This window comes from Solanum stenotomum, chromosome 4 (assembly GCF_019186545.1).
Source record: "Solanum stenotomum isolate F172 chromosome 4, ASM1918654v1, whole genome shotgun sequence".
Classification (NCBI taxonomy): Eukaryota; Viridiplantae; Streptophyta; class Magnoliopsida; order Solanales; family Solanaceae; genus Solanum; species Solanum stenotomum.
In genome coordinates, this window is record NC_064285.1 from 10,455,236 (window position 1) to 10,462,439 (window position 7,204).

General features: G+C 35.9%; 1 pseudogene; it reads left to right on the forward strand.

The window, feature by feature from the left end:
* LOC125861255 (uncharacterized) overlaps positions 1 to 6,081 on the forward strand; it is a 14,084-nt pseudogene extending 8,003 nt beyond the window's left edge.
* Positions 6,082 to 7,204: the final 1,123 nt, after the last annotated feature.

Consider the following 7,204-nt stretch of genomic DNA (forward strand, 5'->3'; position numbering starts at 1 on the left):
AAAAAAAAAAAAAACAAACTTGTCAACCATGGACAGAGCTCAACTACTCCATTTCCGTGATACATGCATATCAATCACTAACAATCATGTGAAACTTAAAAAAGCTTGAAAAAATCTCCAAATGTGGAGATTTGGAAGAGATTTTCTTTTGACCAATTTCAAATTTGAAATTCAAAATCCCGTCCAAACTAAGAGCACTAATCTTCTACCGCTATAAATATTAGGCTTGGGAAAAGCTTCAACAAGTTTTGAAGGTCGCCCTCTTCATCCACAAGTTTCATAATATTTTTAAGATTCTTCTCGATTTGTCCTTCTCTGTTAGCTTTCAAAACTTTGCATTTAACTTTTCCCAAATTAGTCTCGCTTTTGTTCGCTAAAGGGTGTAGACCGGTGGCTCAGAAACGCCCCAGTTTGCTACCCCAAAACAGCGCGTATGGAGTTGCAATATGACTCCACCTCTATCCAAATTAGAGAAGCAACCTATCTTGCATTTAGCTCGTGTCTAGAATGATTCACTCATTCCAAAAGAAAATCCCACACTTCCTCCTTATCTCAAAGCTTTATATTTTTTATGCATACATATATGTTGTTATCTTTGACTATCATTTTATACTTTCTTTTGGTACCTATATTTATGTTTCGTTTCAATTTATGTTTGAACTTATGCAAACTAATTAACTAAGAACTTAAGCAAACCTAGTAGCACACCTTCCCTTCCTCTAGATATTGGGTTTAATATATTAATTTGGCTTAGAACAATGACCTATAAATTAAGTTCTTTTGTTGCTTAACTCGCTTGTTAGTTTGAGAAAGCTTTGTCTTGCAAAGAAGTTGGACCCTTTTTTATAATGAATATGTATGTTGCCTTAAACTGTACTTTTTCATAAACTAAGGTCTTAAATACGACTTTTCTAACACTTTCCACAAACCTTGTTAAAAATTAAAAAAACAAAAGTGTAATTATTTGAACTCTAAAGTAAGTTATATTTGAGAGTATAAAAGGGGCGATTTGTATGTCTTTGTTTATACTTTAAAATGTTAACTCTATAAATGTTGATATGTCTAAAGCTTTAAAACACAACTCCTTTTTGAATTTTGAGTAGGCGAATTTGAAGATAAAAGGCTTTCAATTGGGTAAAGACTTATTTTTCATCAAGGCAAAATATATTTTCGTTATCTTTAGCTTTAAGATTTCCTTGTTAATTCAATTTCATAAAAAGATTTTCTTGCTTAAACAAAGCATTTGACTTGGTCAACTATTTTGAAGATAATAAACTATGCATATTTCATTCAAACTCCTTTTTTCGTTAAAAAATCCAGTTTAAACTAATTTAAAACCTCTAAAGTTAGATGGTTGTTTTATTCCATTTTTTTAGATCATTATATATAAAGTTAGTATGTTTTAAGGGTTTTATACTTTAACTTTTTTTTAAAAGTTAATTTGCCATGATTTAATTAATACTAGATTATTTTTTTCTTAGGTTTTAATGGTTACTTTATTTTCTCTCTATTTAACCTAAGTTTGGTCGGTAACCGTCTTTAATGGATCTTAGAGGATGCTTAACCCCCTTCCCTTTAGGATAACTAGAACCCTTATCTAGAATTTCAGGTTTAGTAGACCTTAATTGAAGTCAAATTTTAGCATTACATAGTTAATAATTTAGGTATCCTAATTTGCCTTCAAAATAATTAGGTGGCGACTTCTCAAGTTAATTAATTTGGAAATCACCAATATGTTGTACACGTTTTGACCTCGAGTTAAAATGGGGCATAACAACTTGTTTGATCAGTTACAAGGTGCTGAGTGCTTCTCGAAGATTGATTTAAGATCAGGTTACCACCAGATACGAGTTCGGGAGAAAGACATTCCAAAGACAGCTTTTAGAACTAGATATGGACACTTTGAGTTCTTAGTGATGTCTTTTGGATTAACTAATGCCCCAGCAGTGTTCATGGACCTGATGAATAGTATATTCAGGTCGTATTTAGACTTGTTTGTGATTGTATTTATTGATGATATTTTGGTGTATTCATGTTCAAAAGCTGAGCATGCAAATCATATGCGAGCAGTCCTTCAGGTTCTTCGAGATCAAGAACTTTATGCAAAGTTTTCTAAGTATGAGTTCTGGTTGAACTCTGTCGCTTTCTTAGGCCATATTGTATCAGATGCAGGTATTGCGGTTGATACACAAAAGATTGAGGTCGTAAAAACTTGGCCCAGACCTATGACTCCAACTGAGGTTCGTAGTTTCTTGGGGTTAGCTGGGTACTACAGAAGGTTTGTAGAGGGGTTTTCTTCACTTTCAGCACCATTAACAAAGCTGACTCAAAAAGCAGCTAAGTTCCAGTGGACTGAGGCTTGCGAGCATAGTTTCCAGGAGCTAAAGGACAGGTTGACATCAACACCAGTTCTAGCATTGCCAGAGGGCTCAGAAGGCTATGCGGTGTACTGTGATGCTTCTGGGGTTGGGTTGGGATGTGTTCTAATGCAACGAGGTAAGGTTATCGCATATGCTTCAAGACAGTTGAGGAAACATGAGAAGAACTATCCGACCCATGATTTAGAGTTAGTTGCAGTTGTGCATGCATTAAAGATCTGGAGACACTATTTGTATGGTGTTCACGTTGACATCTTCACAGATCATAAAAGTCTTCAATATATATTTAGACAGAAGGAGTTAAATTTGCGACAACGTCGATGGCTTGAATTACTGAAAGACTACGACGTGGATATTTTATATCATCCAGGAAAGGCAAATGTGGTAGCCGATGCCCTCAGTCGAAGATCTATGGGTAGTTTATCCCATTTAGGTGTTGAGAAGCGGGAGCTAGTGCGAGAGCTGCATCAGTTAGCTAGCTCGGGAGTCAGATTGTTAGAGGCAGAAGATAGTGGGGTAACAATTCAGGACACACCCGTATCATCTCTAGTTGTAGAAGTAAAGTCACGGCAACAAGAGGATCCTAGCTTAGAACAGCTTAGAGCCAAGGCTCAGGATCCACAGTCTTTAGCATATGATATAGCAGAAGTTGGAGTCCTCAGATATAGCGGTCGATTGTGTGTTCCAAATATTGCAGGGCTTCGACATCGAATTATGGAAGACGCACATCATTCCCGTTATTCTATTCACCCTGCTTCGACGAAGATGTACCATGATATTAAGGAGATCTATTGGTGGCACGGGATGAAGAAGGACGTTGCTGAATTTGTGGCACAGTGTCCTAATTGCCAACAGGTGAAGGTTGAGCACCAAAAGCCCGCTGGGCTAGTTCAGAAGATAGCCATTCCTTTGTGGAAGTGGGAAGCAATTAATATGGATTTTATTACAGGGTTACCTTAATCGCGTCGCAAGTTTGGCTCTATTTGGGTAATTGTTGATAGACTAACAAAATCAGTCTACTTCTTACCAGTCAGGGCTACTTTTTTGGCCGAAAACTATGCAGGGCTCTATATTAGAGAGATTGTTAGGCTACAGGGTGTCCCAGTATCTATTATCTCTGATAGAGGAGCACAATTTACCGCCAATTTCTGGAAGTCCTTCCATTATAGGATTAGGGACACAGGTTAATCTTAGTACCGCCTTTCATCATCAGACAGATGGCCAGGCTGAGCGAACAATTTTGACACTCAAAGATATGTTACGGGCGTGCGCACTAGACTTCAAGGGAAATTGGGATGACCACTTGCCTCTTATTGAGTTCGCATACAGTAATAGTTATCATTCTAGCATCGGGATGACACCTTATGAGGCTTTGTATGGGAGAAAATGTAGATCCCCCATTGGATGGTTTGAGGTAGGTGAGTCAGGGTTGATTGGACCCGATTTAGTCCAGCAGACAGTGGAGAAAGTTAAGCTCATTCGGGAGAGGTTGCTAATAGCTCAAAGCCGACAAAAGTCATACGCAGATGTACGACGACGGGACTTAGAGTTTTGTGTCAATGATTGGGTATTCTTAAAAGTCTCGCCTATGAAGGGTGTTATATGATTTGGAAAAAAAGGAAAGCTTAGTCCAAGATTCATTGGGCCATACCAGATCCTTCAGAGGGTAGGACGTGTGGCTTATGAGTTAGAATTGCCTTCAGGGCTAAAATCTGTTCATCCAGTTTTCCATGTATCGATGCTACGAAAGTGTGTAGTAGACCCTTCTCGGGTTATCCCAATTGAGGATGTTCAGATCACAGAGGAGTTGTCCTACGAGGAAACTCCAGTTGCTATATTAGATCGGCAGGTCCGTAAATTGAGGACCAAAGAGGTGGCTTCGGTTAAAGTATTATAGAGGAATAAAAATAGAGAAGAGGTGACCTGGAGGCTGAGGATGGCATGAGGTCCAAATATCCTCACTTGTTTCATACCCCAGGGTGATGTCATATCAGTTTACATTAGGGCTGTAAGGTAAGATACCTATATATATGTATATACTATTGCTTATTATTATTGTGATTGTCGTTGTATGTCTGCTCGCACTGTTGTGGTGGAGCTATAACGCTTAGCTATTTATGTTGTCATGTGAGACGCCTAGGTTAGAAATTTTGCATTTCAGGTTCCTGGATAGTGACATTAACAAAGGAAAAACTGCCTAAATTCTGGCAAGTCCTAAGGACTGAACAGTGTGCCTCAGATTTTTCATTCGAGGATGATTGTTTCTAAGGGGGGAGGAATGTAACACCCCGACTTTTCAAAACGTCTAAATTAACTCGTATCTCCATGGAAAGACAAGGAGGGTGGGTAATAAATTAAGACTGATGTGGTATGTCCTATTTTAAGTGTTCAAGTGTTGCATCTCAAGTTTTGAAGTTAGGTAAGTGGCAAAATAAAAGTTGGCGGAAGTTATCGTAAGTTCCTTCTTAAAGATTTCTCTGAAATTTGGGTCAAATGTCTTGGAGGTTTTCTCCCAATCTATAAAGAGTTATGGGGCCCACAAACTATCGAATCGAAGGTCTACGAGTCTAGTTTTCAACGCATTAAACCGTTTGTTCATACGACTTCAGAATAGAGAGATATTCGCGTTTNGGAGGCAAGTGGGCACTGGCATTTCATGTTATTTACATTAATAATTGACTCGTGTTTGGAAGGAGTATGATCCAGATTTATTGTCATAAATAGACATATGTGAAGAGTTCAATGAAAAGTTAGGTTTTAGAAAGGTCCAACAACTTCTACTCAATGGACCTTCTGAGAGGTATTATTTGATTAAGGCGGATTTTGACATAAGAACAGTACAAACATCATTGTCTACTGAGTCTAGGGGTACTTGAACTCTTTGATGTAGATGAGGGGGAGGATGTTGTTCCAGCTACTGACATCAGCTACCATAATGAACCTTACCTTGTCACAGTAGTTGCTTCAACTGAAGGTGAATCGAGGAAGAAGAGGATAAAAATGAACCTTACCTAGTGATTACAATAGAGATAAATTGAAATACTTTAGGATGGAAAAGAGACGAGAAGATAATGAGAAACTAGACAACTTTTTAGAGTTGGAAAAGGATATAAGCTTTAAGAATCTTGATGAAGCTAAAAGAATTGTAAGCTACTACTCAATTTCTAAGAAGATTGCCCTTAGAGTTGATAAGTGTGACTATGTTAGAATTAGATATAGGTATATTGTTGGTTGTCCTTTTGTGTGTCTGATTCTTAAAGTTAAGAAAGGGAAAGGATTTGAAATTAATACCTTGCAAACAAAATATACATATCCAGAAGCATTCAAGAATAGAAAAGCTACTCAACAAGCTTTAACATATTATTTCAAGAAGAAAGTACAAAATAATCCCAAGTACAAGGTGACAGAAATAAGAAAGAATTTAAATGATAATTTTGCACTTAATATCAGCTATTCAAAAATAAAGAGGGTTAAAAGTCTTATGTTAGAAAGATTGAAGGGTATCTATATTGATGATTTTAATAAGTTGGAGGGTTATGCTCAAGCATTGAGGGATAGCAATCTTGGTACTAATGTGGTTATAAAGATATCTAAAGAGGCTTTGTTGGAATATGGACAAAGAATTTTTTTGAGAATGTAAATGCATTCAAGCTTTGAAAAGTGTCTGAAGAGCTGGTTTGAAGCCATTTATAGGGTTAGATGACATCTTTTTAAAAGGAATGTTCAAGAGAATTTTATTGGTTGCACTTAGATGAGATTCAATGAAACATTTTTATTCACTTGCTTGGGCAGTGATGGATAGGGAAACGACTAGAACATGGAAATGGCTCATTGAGTTGTTGAGAAACTCATGATTGAAGTTGGCAGATGACAAAAGATTGACATTTATGTCTGATATGCAAAAGGTACTATAAGTGTTTAACTCTTTGTGGTTTTAGTTATTGTATACACTTGTACTATTTTCAGTTATTATTCTATTTTTGCTTATTATTATAGGAGTTGATTGGTTTTGTTGGTGATTTACTTTCAAAAGCACAACATAGATGGTGTGCAAGGCACATAGAAGCTAATTGGTCCAAGTCTTGAAATTGTATTGTACAGATGAAAAAGTTATTTTGATGGTCTGTTTGGAGTACCTACGAAGAAGAATTTGAAAACCAACTAAAGTCCATGGATTTTGTGTCTGAACAAGCAGCCAAAGATGTTCTATGTTATCTACCACAATGTTGGTGCAAGGCCAATTTTGAAATTATCTGCAAAAAATACTCATGTGAAAATAATTTTACTGAGCCATTCAACAATAAATTTTAAAATCAAGGGAAAATCAATAATCAAAATATTGGAAGACATTAGAATCAAGGTAATATCACTTTTTCATAAATGTTTAAAGTTGTCACTGTTTTTTCATAATATCTCAATATGTTTCATAATTTTCTCACTGTCTGATAAGTAATTCTAATTAATAGGATAATTATGAGTAGATTTCACTATTTTTCATAACAATTTAAATTTAAAATAGTACTAATATATCAATCTGACTGTTATGTATAGCTATTGCTACTATTTTATGTAATTGTTTAATATAGTAATATCTCACTATATTTCATATAATTTTTAATGTATTAAGAATATATCTCAGTTATGTTGAGACTGTATATGGCATGTATAGATTATATATTTCACTGCTATGTATATGTTATGAAAATATTGAAACAACTTGAAAAAGGGGGTAAGAGGTGGACAAAAGATTATAGTTCATATTCCATAGAACTGTATAATTATTTTAGAATCATTGCACAATGTTGTCAAATTGTTGCTAATGGAGA